This window comes from Vulpes vulpes, chromosome 6 (genome assembly GCF_048418805.1).
Source record: "Vulpes vulpes isolate BD-2025 chromosome 6, VulVul3, whole genome shotgun sequence".
Taxonomy (NCBI): Eukaryota; Metazoa; Chordata; class Mammalia; order Carnivora; family Canidae; genus Vulpes; species Vulpes vulpes.
Window position 1 is genome coordinate 56,789,923 of NC_132785.1, and position 16,590 is coordinate 56,806,512.

A 16,590-nucleotide genomic window follows, 5' to 3' on the forward strand; every position below is an offset into this window, starting at 1 on the left:
ACTGCACATCTTACAGGCTGGTTCAGGACTCAGGAATCAGGGTAGAAGCTGCCAGCCTGCCTAAAAGAGAGCCATGGAACTAGTGTGGCATCACTTCCACCATATTCTCTTAGTCCAGACTATGAAGGGCCAGCCCAGGTTCCAAGGAAGGAGAAAGAGCCCCTTCTTTGCCACAGGAAGTGTCAAGGAATATGCATCCATCTTGAGTCTCCCGTAGAGAGTTAATATCGGTGAGTAGGGGCGCCTGGGTGGCTCAGTCAAGCATCCAACTCTTAATTTCAGCTCAGATCATGATTTCAGTGTCTTGGGATCCAGCCAGCATCCAGCTTCCTGCTCATCATGAGTCTGCTTGACCCTTTCTCTCTGCTCCTCCCCCTGCTTGTGTGCTCTCTCTCTCTCAAATAAATAAATAAATAAATAAATAAATAAATAAAATCTTTAAAAATTTTTCAGCAAGCAAAACAACATCATGGAATCAGGGCATGTCTGTATATTTGCATGGAGGGGTAGGAAGGACTGGAATATTTACATCGACTTCTTTCCTCTGTAAAATTGGTTACATTTCAACTTGACTTTCTTTGCATCTCTCTTCATTTCACTTTGAAACCCACTATAGAGATGTAAAGGTGGGTGGAAATTGAGATGGACACGTTCATGCTTCAGCAAGGCTTCACTGTGAACACATTGTTCTCTTCCTCATTCTTGACACCTCCCTCTCTCCTTCACTTGTTTTTCTGTACAATCATTTGTTGTACGAACCCAGTATCCATACTTAGTAGTAAGACTGGGATGCTGGCAGCAGCCATGGTCATGAGACCATCTTGAAGAGGTGGGGAACGCGGCTGGCAGCACTATTGAAACTGCCCAGGTCCTGCATTTTCCTATAAAACCTTCAGCCTCTTACCCCAGGTGGGCAGTTTGGAAGGCATCAGCCCGCCGCAGCCTCCTCTGCCTTGCAAGGTCATAAAACTGTCCTTCCTGTTCCTCTTTATCCCCAAGTTCTGGCTCTGCGTTATGTTTTGGCTTGGGATCACAAAGGTCGGTTTTCGACAACAACTGGTCTATTGCATTCATGAGATGGAACGCCTTTAGTTTTGTTTTTTTTTTTTAAGATTTTGTTTATTTATTCATAGAGACACACGCAGAAAGAGAGGCAGAGACACAGGCAGAGGGAGAAGCAGGCTCCATGCAGTGGCCCCGATGTGGGACTCGATCCCGGGACTCCAGGATCACGCCCTGGGCTGCAGGCGGCGCTAAACCGCTGCGCCACGAGGGCTGCCCCACCTTTAGGTTTGTACATATGTTTGTTAGTATCAAGAAATGCATACCTTCTCTCTAGGTCTCAATATTCTTATTGTTAAATTAAGAGTAAGAACTTAAATAATTGCTAAGCCTCCATAGAACCCTATGATTATAGCATATTAATCTATTTAGTCACCTCATGTGTAATATTTATAGTATTAAAAATATTTAGTATAGTCAGTGTTTCAGAAACACACCAATCCAAAACCAAAAAACATATATACATATATATAAATAATTGTACCTATATATATTTACCTATTTACACCCTAACTGCCTCGTCTTTACTTCCCGTAAATGCTTCAAGAGCTTCTGCATAATTTACTGCTTATTTAAAGATTTACTACTTTAATTATAGACATCCTCTCTCTTTGAAAATTCTTCAGATGTTTAGGGAAATCTTAAAGCTCATTCGAACCCATATAATTTATTTATATAACATAATTTAAAAGCTTAATCAAAACATTCCTGAGTCCAAATTATTATTGGCTACTTTAAATCTTTTGACCTTTTTCTACTTCCTATAAAACACTTTCAAGCAGCTATAATTTTCAAAGAGTTAGAGCAGGGAAAAAAATCCACCCATTTATTACCTCTAGATAGCTCTAAAGATGAGAGATTGTGAATCTTGAGATTGGCACTCAGACCTAGAAGAAGGAGGGAAAAGGTTATCATAAAAATGTCATGGGACTTTCTAGATATTTCTTTAAAAGTGCTGGTACATGTTGGTTTTTTCAGGGAGTTAATTTTTTTTTTTTGTTTTTGTTTTGTAATACAAGCCTCTAAGAGAAGAGGGCTCTGTCAGGAGACAAGTACATCCTCAAGTACCTTAGGGTCGGGTGAGGAGAGATGCCAGGTGAGAATAAAATACAAAGCAAGACATGACAGGCAGGCAGAATGAAGGGAGAGAAAAATTGGGGTTTGTAGATTTGGGACAAATGCTTACAAAAAGCAGGTATTTGCAGCTCCAACCTAGATTTTCACACAGTACATCTGCCCAGAGTAAATGCCCTAAATCTAAAATGGAAACATACATAAAATAGTTCTTAAATAGACATGGTTTTATCCCCCCAAATGAATAGTACCTGTATGGGCTGAATTGTGACTCACCTTCAAAATTCCTATTTTGAAGTCCTAACCTCCAGGACCTGAGAATGTGACTATATTTGAGACAGGATCTTTAAAAAGGTGATTTAGGTAAAATGAGGCTGTCAGAGCAGGCCCGAATCCAATATGACTTATGTCCTTATAGGAAGAGGAACTTTGCACAGAGAGGATGCCAGGGATGGTGTACTGAGGAAAGACCATGCAAGGACATCGCATCCGCCAGCCATGGAGAGAGGCTTCAGGAGAAACCAAACTCGTCCACACCTTGATGTTGGGCTCCTAGGCTCTAGAACTGTGAGAGAATAACTTTCTGTTGCTTAAGCCATCAAGTTTGGGGGATTTTGTGATAGCAGCCCTGGAAAGCCAATAGAGTGCCTTCGTATGATGCAAAGAGCACGAGTCTGAATCTCAGTTTCTCCATCAACTAACAATGTTCTCTAAGGCATTTTTTTGAATAAACATTTTTATTTTAGGATAGTTTTAGATTTATGAAACGATGCAAAGATAGCTCAGAGGGTTTCTCCAAAGCCCACAACCCAGTTTCCCATACTGTTAACATCTTACGTAAGTATAGCACATTTGTCACACTTAATGAATGAGTCAATGTTGATGCATTATTATCAACTAAAGTCTACAGTTTATTTGAATTTACCAAATATGCTTTTTCTGCTCCAGGGTCCCATCCAGGGCATATGACATTTAGTTACCACATCCCTTTAGGCTCCTCTGACTCTGAGTTTCTCAGACTTCTTTGTTTTTGTTGACCTGGACAGCTTTTGGGACTACCAGCTGCTATTTTGCTGAACATTTTGGAGATGTTCCTTATGTTTTTCTTGGATTAGATTTGGGTCATGGGATTTGGGGAGCAAGAGCAGAGAAGTAAAATGCTATTCTCATCACATCGTATCCAGGGTACCTGCTCTCAACACAGCTTCTCACTGATGATCGTGCTCTTCCTCACCTGACTGAGGCATTGTCTGCCAGGTTTCTCTACCATAACATTACTCTTTTCCTCTGCTCACACAGTAAGGCAAGATTTCACCCTGACCCTCCATTTCTTCCTGTGGTAGAACATAAACAAAACTACTTCAAATCTATGAAATGATGTTTTCATTCTACTTGAGGACCTGGGCTGCACCTATTCACATTAAGTCACCCATGAGCAGGACAGGGAAAGTTGCTACTCACACATATACCCCTCCCCAACTCCAAAGCTGACATGCATCCTCCAAAATTCTCTCTTCCAGCCCATTCTCCAAGAGCCTCCAGCCTTCAATTTCAGGTTCCATTGCCTTCAATATCTCTCTTCACTTTCTTAGTCAAAGAAACGTTGAATCATGACACCAATCACTTAACACAGTCTTTAAGGGTACAAAGCCTACTTTGGCTTTAACAAGTTTTGCCAGTATTCTTGTTGCTTTATGGAAGAGAGGACTTTTGAAGCACGTTACTCTGCCTTTCCTAATGATATCACTTGATGTCATGCCTAATTCTGTATTACGTTCTTAAGGGGGGCATGGCTGGCTTAGTTGAAAAAGCATGTGACTCTATCTTGGGGTTGTGAATTTAAGCCACACATTGGGTGTAGAGATTGCTTGGATAAATAAACTTTAAAAAAATCTTCTTATAGAAGAGCTGGAAAATTCTATAAGCTTTAGGCCCCCACAAAAATGTATCTGTCCCTGGTGCCAAGCAGCTGTTTTAAGTCCTTTACAGTTATTAATCTAATCTTCACCACAATCCCTTGAGAGAAGCCTGTTATCATCACAATTCTACCTAGAAATGGAGTTCAGCTCAAAGCTAGCAGAATTAGCAGCCCAGAGTCATCCTGCCGGCAATACTAGACTCAGAGTCCAGCATGCAACCACTGCACTGACACAACTTAAAACTGGTAGCAGGTGCTTCCTGCCATCAACAATTCTCAGGCCCTACTCCAATCATAAACCATCTATTTTCTATGATTAGTTTTTGAATATGTTCTAAAGTTAACTTCAGTACCTCTCTATGCCAATTCCTTGTTAGCCAAGATATATCTGTATTATATAGATAGATAGATAGATAGATAGATAGATAGATAGATAGATATAGATATATCTGCCTTTGAAATTAGACATCATTGCTCCACCAGGGGGTTAGTTTTTATTTTTCTACATCTGTACTAAAAAGTGTCAATTCCATAAATTACTCATCAGCAATCCTACAAAATATTGTTTATTTATTTGCCAAGTCTGCAGCACTATAACAGTCTATTTCTTGTTTTATTTATTTTTATTTTCTATTTATTTTACATGACTTGGATAAAGTATAAGTATAAAAGTAAAATAGTACAATAATATCTGATCAGCTAACCAGTAGGTATTTGCTATGGACCTCTATGAATTATAACTGAAGTGGGAAAAATCCCCTGAAAATGTTGGTAAGATTTTGCAATTCCCTGAATGACCTACTAAACACTACTATAACTATAGTAAAACAGAGAGAAGTATGAGTTTGTTCGGTTTGGGCTAAAAACACAGTAGGATTTCAGAGAGGGAGGGGTTAGAGGAGGCTGCAGGACAGGTGTAGGTGGGAATGGCCCACGCAAATAAGGTGAACATTCAGAGACAGAGAGGGGGGCCAGTGGTGCTCCGAGATCTCTGTGAACCCAGGTGAGGCTATAAATAACAATAAGGCATATATCTTTCCTGTCTTCTTTGTAGAAATCATTTATTAAAGACTGATGGGCCAGTGGGAAGCCTGCTGATTAGAACAAAGGCTTCAAAAAAAAAAAAAAAAGAACAAAGGTTTCATGTTGAGAAATGCAAGCATAATGAGTGATGAAGCAGTGGCGGTGGTGAAAGCTGATGGACATACTGATGAGCCCAGGGACATCTGTGACCAGGAAGTAACGTCCTATGGTTTCTCAGGACCAGACCATTATATTTTCTACTTGCTCTTTCTCTCCTTTTATTTGTGGTCCTTCTATATGCACTACTTGTGAGTTGATGTTTTATTCACATAGAAGTGCTAAACCATATCCAGTCCTTAAGCTCATCCTAAAAGTTCCCAAGACAGGCCTGAAGAAATCTAGAGTCCTGTGATTCTCTTATACTATGTTTCTTTTTTAAAATTTTATTTATTTACTTAGAGAGAGGGAGAGAGAGCATATGAGCAGGGGGGGGGGGGAGCAGAGGGAGAGAGAGAGAGAGAGAGTGTCAAGCAGACCGCATGCTAAGCATGAAGCCCATTGTGGGGCTCTAACTCACCACCCTGAGATCATGACCTGAGCTGAAACCAAGCGTCAGTCGCCTAACCGACTGTGCCACCCAGGTGTCTATAATGGCCTATGATACACATTCCTAGCTTCCTGATTTATGGTTCCTGTCATTGGCAGGAGCCTGGTGAATTTCTATTTCTTATCTTTTCTCTGATATTATTGTACTACAAAATCAGTTCATGGGATCCCTGGGTGGCTCAGTGGTTTAGTGCCTGCCTTCCGCTCAGGGCGTGATCCTGGGGTTCCAGGATCGAGTCCCACATTGGGCTCCCTGCATAGAGCCTGCTTCTCCCTCTGCCTGTGTCTCTGCCTCTCTCTCTCTCTCTCTCTCTCTCTCTGTCTCTCATAAATAAATAAATAAAATCTTTTAAGAAACCCCACAAAATCAGTTATTTGTCTAAAGAAAGTGGGAAAAAATGTGTCTGCGAGGTGCATTCTCAACATGGCTGCATCTGGTGACCGGGACTCAGAGCTGTGAGGCTGCCTGGAGGTAGGACCAGCACACCAGCTTGAGATCCTGTGGTCCCTGTGTGGTGTCAGCAACACAGCCAAGTCCATCAGAGCTGGATTGGCCCTACCAGTTTAGGATTCAAATCAAACATAACTCCTGTCTTCCCACTAAGTAAAAACTTGTGAACTACATGCAGGAGTAGATACCTGAAAAATTAAATCAGCCAAGAGGAAAAAAATGAACATGTCTTATGAATTCCAGTCAGAGAGAAAAATAAGATCTCTGATTTCAATGTTCAATTTCAGTTCTCAGGGTTTCATTTTTAATTTCATACTAATTTCATTTCACTAGAATTCTCCCCTCAGTACAAAAGTAATAGAAAACTAAGAAAAATACAAAGAAAAAAAAAGATAGTCACAACAACTACACTTACATATATTTGAGGGTCCTATTTTGATACAAGATCTATGAGTTTATATCTTATCTATGCATTTAAAATATACTTTAAAAATGTATACTGTATGTATATTTCAAACATTGCATGCCATTAAATTTCCTTCCTCAGTAATTTAATGGCTGCCTACCATAATCGCATATGAAACATTCTATTTATATAATCACTCAGATTGTTTCTAATTTTTTTCTGTTGCAAACAATATTATGATAACCATCCTTGCACATCCATCCAGCCATATATATGGGATTTCACTTTAAAGAGCAATGCTAACTGAGAACTGGATTACTCTATGTTCAAGTAAATGAATATGATTAAAATTATGCATATCATCTCCACCTCTCCCATCAGGTATTTGATGGTAACTGATAATTAGCAACTGCTCCTACAGTGATCTCATTTACACTAATTAACCAAATCAAATAGGTTGAAATTTATTGTCCTGCTCAGTGAATCATGAGGCTGGCAGCTGCTACTACCGAGGCAAGCATTATGTCTGGCTGTTAACAGATTGTCTAAAAAGTATTTTGCTGATTATCTTCTAATGAACTTATCCTTAGGAGATGATATTGTAAGAAATACATGACCAAGTTTTTCTACTGAGAAAAGTTTAAATTGATTTTGCATTGGGATTTCCGATACAAAAGGTGAAGCTCCTTCAATTAATAAATTTACATTACAGCTTGAGATGCATGGAGAACAGCCATTCTGAGATACATTGTGAAGGAGAAAACTGCATCTTCTCCAAGCCTGTCCTCCAGTTTTGTAGGGTAGAGAAAAGTAGCACTGCTGAGTGGAGCCCGGTATACTTGGCAATGACTGTGTGCTTTAATTTTCCATTTAATCTAGAGTATCTGTTTTAGATTAGCCATATCTTATCTTTCAATCTATATTTACAATAAAAGGACCAATATCCAAATGTGGTCACTGTCATTGCAATAATAACAAGGAAATAAAATGGTGGCTTGCTGTTGTAGTTAGACAGGTTTTCCTTCTTTTAAGTTTTTATTTAAATTCTGTTAGTTAACATACAGTGTAATATTAGTTTCAGGTGCACAATATAGTGATTCATCACTTTCAGATATCACCCAGTGCTCATAAAACAAGCGCCCTCCTTAATTCCCACCTCCCCTCTGATAGCCATTGGTTTGCTCTCTACAGTTGAGAGTATCTTTCTTGTTTTCTTCTCTCTCTTTTTTCCTTATGTTTGTTTATTAAATTCCACATGAGTGATCAACTGCCTTATTTCGCCTAGGATAATACTCTCTGGTTCCATCCATGTAATTGCAATTGGCAAGATTTCATTCTTTTTTGTGACCAATATTCCATTGTATATATACCACATCTTCTTTATCCATTCATCAGTGGATGGACGCTTGGGCTGGTTCCATTATTCGGCTTTTGTAGGTAATACTGCAACAAACACAGGAGTGCACGTATCCCTTTGACGTTTGGGCTGGTTCCATTATTCGGCTTTTGTAGGTAATACTGCAACAAACATAGGAATGCACGTATCCCTTTGAATAGTATTTTTGTATTCTTTGGGTCAATATCCAGTAGTGCAATTGCTGGATTGCAGGGTTGTTCTATTTTTAACTTTTGAGAGAACTATAGACCAATATCCCTGATGAACGTGGATGCAAAACTTCCCCATAAAATACTGGCAAACTGAATCCAACAGTGTATTAAAAAAATCATTCACCATGATCAAGAGGGATTTATTCCTGGGTTGCAAAGATGGTTCAATATTTGCAAATCAATCAATGTGATATATTGCATTAATAAAAGAAAGGACAAGAATCAATAATCATTTCAATAGATGCAAAAAAAGGATTTGTCCAAGTTTAAGAGCCAATTATAATAAAAACCTCAAGAAAGCAGCTTTAGATGGAACATACTTCAACATAATCAGGACCATATATGTAAAACCCATAGCTAATATCACTCTCAAAGAGGAAAAATTGAGAGCTTTCCCTCTAAGGTCAGGAGCAAGACAGGGGTGTCCACTTTCATCACTGTTACTTAACGTAGTACTAGAAGTCCTACCTATAGTAATCAAACAACAACAAGAAATAAAAGGCATCTAAATTGGCAAGGAAGAAGTTCAACCTTCACTATTTGCAGCTAACATGGTACTCTGTAGAAAACCTGAAAAACACCATCAAAGAAACTTCTAGAACTGACACATGAATTTAGTAAAGTCACAGGATACAAAATCAATGTACACAAATCTGTTGCATTTCTATATACCAATAATGAAGCAGCAGAATGAGAAATTGAATGATTAGACAAGGTTTTTAGAATTAGCGATTATTCTTAAAAAACAAACACAAAACATAGTTTGAATATAGCTTGGTTTTCAATGCCAAACATGAATGCCAGGTAAATTTAATCAGTGTAAAAATGTATCAGGAAAATAGTCAAGTCTTCTTAATCTAGCCTGTGACAATTAAATGGCATCTCTTGACTGCAACAAAATTTCTATGTAATTAAATTGGCATTTATTTTCATGGTTTTTTTTCAATAAACAAAACATTTTAAGATATTTTATTTCTATATATTGAATAACCAAATATGCTATAGTTTTTCAATACCAAAATAAACATAAAAAATGGTGTTAGTTTTCCTATCAGCAAGATGGTTACTGCACAGTCACATAGGTAAGGCAACAATATTTTTTACATCCCTGAGCAGCAACGTGGCATAAATATTGGAAAATGCTAAGGGCTGTGGTGATAATAGTTATTGTTGTGAACAGGTAGTTCACTTGTTGGCCCTTCCTTCAATAGATCAGATATAATTTTTAATAGATAATACATCAACACAGTCAACATTTGGAAGGCACAAATGAGTATAAAGAAAAGAGAAAATCTCTATCTCACTTCTGTCTATGTAGACTCTCATTTGCCTTCTGTAGGGAAGACAGTTCCTGTGTGATCTCCAAGAGATGAATAGCTTGTACAGTTATCTCCAACCTTCCAAAAGTTCGCATTATGCCACTTTGCTTTTATGAAAAACCTGTTTTTTGCCAATCATAAGAAATTCGAAGAGGATTTTCACTCTAACAAGAAAAGGTGAAAAACAGAAAGAGCAGTCAGCACTGGTTTTACAGGGTGCTATGGAGGCAGCATGTACCTGGAGCAGCTAGGCCAGCCCTGCCCACTCCTTGCCTTGCAAACATACTCAGCATCTCCTCATCCAGCCACCAGAGCTTTGAAATGTTATCTGTGAGCATCTGGGCCTTATCTTGATTTATTCTGTGCTTGTGTTAGCAAGATGTGTCCTAAGGTCTCAGAAAAGCCTAAGAAAGGTGAGCTTTTGGGGCCTGGGAATGCTCAAAAATGTTTCTGTATTAATTAATGGTAATTGTTTCTTCACTTCATGTGGAGCTTAAAGACGTTTTCATGGGAACACTCTACTTTTGGATATTGGGGGGAAACCTGTATGAGCACCCTAGTCTATATCTCCCTTAAAAAAATATGAATGGGGGATCCCTGGGTGGCGCAGCGGTTTAGCGCCTGCCTTTGGCCCAGGGCGCGATCCTGGAGACCCGGGATCGAATCCCACGTCAGGCTCCCGGTGCATGGAGCCTGCTTCTCCCTCTGCCTGTGTCTCTGCCTCTCTCTCTCTCTCTGTGACTATCATTAAAAATATATATATATATATATATGAATGGTGGGACACCTGGGTGGCTCAGTGGTTGAGCATCTGCCTTTGGCTCAGGTCATGATCCTGGGGCCCTGGAATCGAGTCTCACATCAGGCTTCCCACAAGGCATCTGCTTCTCCCTCTACCTGTGTCTCTGCCTGTCTCCATATGTCTCTCATGAATACAAAAATCAAATATTTAAAAATATATATAAATGGTAAAAGAATTCCCTCAGTGCCCTGCAACTTCCTGAGATATAGTCAGTAGAAAAACAGAGAAACTCTTAGAAAGGAAAAGGCATTTTTTAAGTAGGCTCCACACTGGTTGTGGAGCCCAACATGGGGACTGAACTCATGATCCTGGGATAAAGATCTAAGCTGAGATGAAAGTTGGATGCTTAATTGACTGAGCCACCCAGGTGACTGGAAAAGGTATTTCTATGCATATCAGAGTTTCATGTTCTCATGGGCTGATGTACCATCACTTATGAAATCAAACATCTCTTAACATTTATAACATTTATTTCTTCTCCATCATAGTGTAACTTTACAGTAACTATCCTTGTAAATATGTCTTCTGTGTATGTGTAACACCACCTGCAAAGTAAATCCCTGGAAACTGAATAACTTGGGCAGAAGATACATGAATTTTTAATTTTGACAGGTATTGCCACTTGCCCCAATAGAAGAAGATTAATATGTACATGATATAAATATTTGAATTAAAAAACCATAAGAATATGTTTTCTCACATTCTTATTGAAACAAAATATCAACGTTTTGGTTTGTAAATTTTATAGCAAAAAGAAAAATATACTTTAGTATGTCTTTGTTAGCCATGAGCAATCTATCTTTTTATAGGTTTAACATCTGTTTTGTTTAAGCTATATTTTTGTGGTTTTGAACATTTTAAAATAGTCATATTTGTTATTTCTTACATAGATGATAGTCTTTCTTGTAGAAGCTCTTCATATCATAAAGAAAAAAGTCATTTTTCTACTATTTCATTACAAATATTTCCCCTTCTTGGTCACCTCCTTCTACTGACTTATAGTACTTACTGCAGATTTTTTTAATAAATTTTGTAAATTAAATTTAGCGATCTTTTCTTCTCTGGCTTCTACTTTGTTTTTATTTTCAATATGTAAAATACTCTTCCCCTAAATTTGTATTATTTATATGGCTTTGTTTTCTTACTTTTATTTTTTAATTTTTATTTTTTAAGTGCTTGAGAGAGAGACAGTTTAATATTTTTTTTAATTTTTTATTTATTTATGATAGTCACAGAGAGAGAGAGAGAGAGAGAGAGAGAGGCAGAGACATAGGCAGAGGGAGAAGCAGGCTCCATGCACCGGGAGCCCGATGTGGGATTCGATCCCGGGTCTCCAGGATCGCGCCCTGGGCCAAAGGCAGGCGCTAAACCGCTGCGCCACCCAGGGATCCCGAGAGAGAGACAGTTTAGTAAGCGGGGGGATGGGGAGAGGGAAAGACTCTCAAGCTGACTCCCCACTAAGAGTGGAGCCTGACTTGGGTCTCCATCGTGACCTGAGCCAAATCAAGAAACACCAGGTATCCCTTTTTTTTTTTTAACTTTTAAATATCTGGTTTGTATGAAATATATTTGGTTTAAGCAGTGAGGGTTACAAATTATTTTTTTCTAGATGACTACATAGTATCTCCAAACTACTTATTAAATAATCCATGTTTCCAGGAACCTCAGTGGTTTAGTTAGTTGACTCTTGATTTTGGCTCAGATTATGATCTCAGATTCCTGGGATGGAGTGCTGCATCTGGCTCCACACTCAGCAGGGAGTCTATTGGAGATTCTCTCTCTTCCTTGGTCCTTCTGTCTCTTCCTCTCCCCCCCAAAAATAAATAAATCTAAAAAAAAATGACATTGATATGCAATGTCTCCTTTACTTTATGCTTAAGTTCACACATGGTATTCCATGGAATTTGACAAAGCTAAATCCCACAGCTCAGGTTTATGGATTAACAAGGCTAGCCACCCCAGGTTTACCCCAGTATGTCATGGACAAATATGTGATCCAGACTGATGCTGAGTTAAATATAATACTGTTATGTAAGTCTACAAGTTAGACTGCTGTAACAGGAAAACATCATATTAGGTGAGATTAAGAGCTATTTTGAAATTTAAAGACATTCCTACAGTGGAAGTATAAAACTGTATTTATGTCATAATTTATACTTCATATCTAGAGAAAAAACCATATTGTATTATGCCTTGTTTCCTGAGGTTTTTGCAAACCATTTTATTGCCTTCATTTTACTGGACAGTCTAAATTACACAGTGACTCGTGGGCCAGAGAAAAGCAGCTTATAAATAAAAATAATGTAATTTTTCCTATGCATTATTTCTGTTTCTTCATAATCATTAAAGTTATATCATGGATTCCACCCTCTCTTGCTATATACAGTTTTGCAAAGTTGGAAGAAATTTACTCCAATTTAGGAAACAGACCCCAATGCAAAACCTATAGTTTTCTTGATTTTAATGAGCTAATTTATATAGAGTCATATCCCAGCCATCCAAAAAAGGGCTTAGGTCCCAGATGCCTGTCTTTCTCATTATAAACGTTCCAAATTATCAAAACTCATTCAGTATCACTCAGGTCTTTGAGGTTTGACTGGGCTAGTAAACAAGTAGGGTCACAGCACAGGTCTTCCAGAATGGTAATTAATAATAAATAGCATTTACATAGGACTTTACATCTTCAAAGAGCTTTGCAAACACTAATTAACCCACATACTAACCCCTTTGAACGAAATAATCAGGAATGAGCATTTGTTTTATGAATGAAAAACTGACTCGCAATAAAGTTGTGGTTATGGCTAGTCTGAAGGCATCACTAACAAATAAAACAGTGTCTTCTCCCATTACATTTCACATGATTCTAGAACAGCTTTCTCCACTTCAACACTGTGAAGCTCCTTGTCTGGTTAATTGTGGGGGACTTTCCTGTTCATCATGGGATATTCAATGGCATCCTTGGCCCCATCTACCATATGGCAGTTGCACTTCCCCAGTCTTGACAATCAAATAGTCTCTAGGTGCTGCCCAGCCCCGGGGCGGGGGCGGTGAGAGGAGGGTTGTGTAAAAATCCTCCCCAGGGGTGAATCATTATGTAGAAGAAGGGGCAAAAAATGATTGACTGCCTGTTGGAAGGTTTTCCCTTACAAATAACAATTCTTTTCTCCAATTCACATTCTGTTATTACCATGTGTCACAGAACCCCTGCACCTGGTATTCCCCTTCTACATTATATACAAAATAATACCTGATATGATGCAGTGTTCCAGGCATTATGCATGTACACGTATGCACACACGCACACACACACACACACACACACACACACACACAACTAGTCCTCAAAACAACGTGATAAAGTAGGTGCTGTTATTACCCTATTTTATACAAGAGGAAATCAAGACACAGAAAAGTTGCATTGCTTGCCCAGATATGCCCAGTCTGAATTCAGACTCAGGCACCTTGTTCTGGGGTCTGTGCTCTCAACTACTGAGTTATAACTGTATGTATATTTATTCCAGCAGAGAATTTTTAAGCAATGAATACTGGTGATGTCATTAGTGTCAGTATAAAGTCTCTTAAAAATAACAGTGACGCTACGGACAAGGAAAGAACTCTCAAGAAAAAGTAGTGAAGCAATACTGTGTAGTTGTATTCTAATATATTTATGAACCTCGATAAACACAAGACACACTGAAGCATAAGAGACTCATGCAGCATTATTCGTATCCTCAAAGCACTAACTCAAAAGATAACATCAGACAAATAGATTTTGAGGCAGAAAGTTATAAGAAGCACAAAACATATAGGTTCCTAGGTTGTAGGGAGGAGATGCATCCTGACTAAGAAACTGGGGCAGATTACATGATAAAAATGGCATATCAGTTCTTCAAAGATGAATAGGATCTAAACTTGGGGGATTGTCATAGCAGGTACTCAAAGAGGACATTTCAGAAGAAGAAACAGGATGTTCATGGAGGTATAAAGGGTGAAGTATAGTCAGTCAGTTTGGCTGGAATTGGCTAAGCAGAGAAAAGACAAAATTGAGGGCAGGTTAAACGTGTTACACTCAATTTAGACTTTTTTTTCTAGTAAGCCTTACAGAGCAAATGGTGAAGAAGGAAATATTTCTTTACTGCCCCATATGCCCTGAACACTACTAGCACTTTGATATGCAGTCCTTATTTATAAATTTATTATTATTATTATTATTATTTATAAAAACTGAAGGTTTTCAGGAAGAGGAGAGCATTATGAGACATGAACTAGTTACCTATTGCTGCATTTCTAACTGAAGGCTCAATTTGGAAAGCATTTGCTTCCCTGCTCTTGTGGCTGTGGCAGCACCTGGTTTCTCACAGATATAAGATATTTGACAGCTTACTTCTGTGAAAGTCAGCAGAGAGAAAGAGGGAAAAGTGATAGAAGGAGGGAGAGAGGGAAGCGGAAGAGGGAGGGAAGAAGGGAAACAGGCTAGGGAGAGTCAGCTAGTAAGACAGACTTATACAACATAATGTAATCATGCAGTGCCATCTATCATTGTCATAGTCTACTGATAAGAAGTCAGTCACAGGTCATATCTATGATCTAGTGGAGAGGATTGTACAAGAATGTGAGCACCATTATGCAGGGATCATGGGGATGACCTTACACTATACCCACCGCAGTCCATCCTCTGACAGATATTTCATACATTTCTAAAGAAGTTTCTTTGCATGACTTTTAACAGTATTGTAGTTATTAGTGAATTCTAAAGAATATCATAAGAAATAAAAGCCTCCAGGATGCAAGCCATCTGTCCTTACATGACATTCATACATGTTTTTATATCCTTTTGCCCAATTCAGAAATTTTAATATTGTTGGCATTCAGGTAATAGTCTAAAGAAATACAAGAAAACATGTATCTTTTATAGATATGTAAAAATAGTCTTTAGTGAGGCGGCTGAGTGGCTCAGTTGGTTAAGTGTCTGCCTTCAGCTCAGGTCATGATCATCAGGCTCCCTGCTCAGAGCTTCTCCCTCTCCCTCTCCCCACCCCTACCACTCTCTCTCAAATAAAATCTTTTTAAAAAATAGTTTTTAGTTAACATTATTGAGGTCTAGTAAATGTGATCTTTTAATATATATAATTCTAAATGTATAAAAGAGTAATATTAAGAATTAATACCTCCTTAATAGAATACATATTTGGCTATTTTTCATTAATTATTCAAACAATAGGTTCCAAATAAAGAGATACCCCTAACACATTTAGGATCATTAATTTAATCTAAAAAGTTAAATTTTAAGAACTTTAAAGTTATATATAATATTCTAAAACATATTTCATGTTTCATGCTGTTTATTTTTGTTACTTTTTAATTCTCACATTTGCTATAATGCTTAAGACTTAGTATGTATTGAAAACCATTTATTGGGGACCCCTGGGTGGTGCAGGGGTTTGGCGCCTGCTTTTGGCCCAGGGTGGGATCCCGGAGACCCGGGATCTAGTCCCACGTCAGGCGCTGCCTGTGTCTCTGCCTCTCTCTCTCTCTCTGTCTCTCTCTCTCTATGTCTATCATGAATAAATAAATAAAATATTTTTTAAAAAAAGAATGAAAACTATTTATTGATTTTACATAGATCAGGATATTATCCTACTGTCACTACAACTTCCCAAAGATATAAAATGGCTTTTAATTAATTCAACTAGTACATGATAACCCTAAATGAAAGGTTACAAATGCATAATAATTTTAGAGCTGTGAGGGACCTAAGGCCATGTTGTCCTTTACAACACTCAACAAATGCCAATACCGAGATCCAGTGAGGATAAGTGCTACATTTGGGGAACACACATCATTTACTTGAGATCACACATGACATGATACCCTGAATAACAGTAAAATGACTATTTAATGTCATAACTATAGATCAGGGAAAAAATCAGTTGTTTTTTTTTTTTTTTTAAATCAGTTTTGATCAAGGACCAATTTGGATTGTCTCTGGCACATTTCTACCAGAGAAAAAGCAGAGATGAAGAGAAATGGGCAATTGCTTTTGTTTAGAGACTATTATGGCCCAGGTACTCTATCAAGTCTTTTAAAATATATTTGCTCTTTACAACAATATATAGGAAGAGTGTGCGGCCAGTTATAGAAGCTCAAGAATATGGAGCTTCAGGCCCCCAGATAGAAAGACAAATTTACATCTAAATAAAACTTTCTTATTCTACAAAATGATTGAATGTTTGTGTGTCCTCCAAATCTGTATGTTGAAATCCTAACCCCTAACAGTGATGGTATTTGGAGGTAGGAGCTTTGGAAGGTGTTTAAGTCATG

At 38.2% G+C, this 16,590-nt stretch overlaps 1 protein-coding gene across 2 annotated transcripts in view; it reads right to left on the reverse strand.

The window, feature by feature from the left end:
• Positions 1 to 16,590, reverse strand: part of LIG4 (DNA ligase 4) — a 132,937-nt gene that overhangs the window by 102,592 nt on the left and 13,755 nt on the right. Inside the window, exon 2 of one of the 2 annotated variants that reach the window (XR_012002048.1) lies at positions 1,896 to 1,949. The exons of the other annotated variant lie outside the window; for it this stretch is intronic. The gene's annotated coding sequence lies outside the window, so the exon portion shown is untranslated. The remainder of the gene's footprint in view (positions 1 to 1,895; positions 1,950 to 16,590) is intronic. 2 annotated transcript variants of the gene reach the window in all.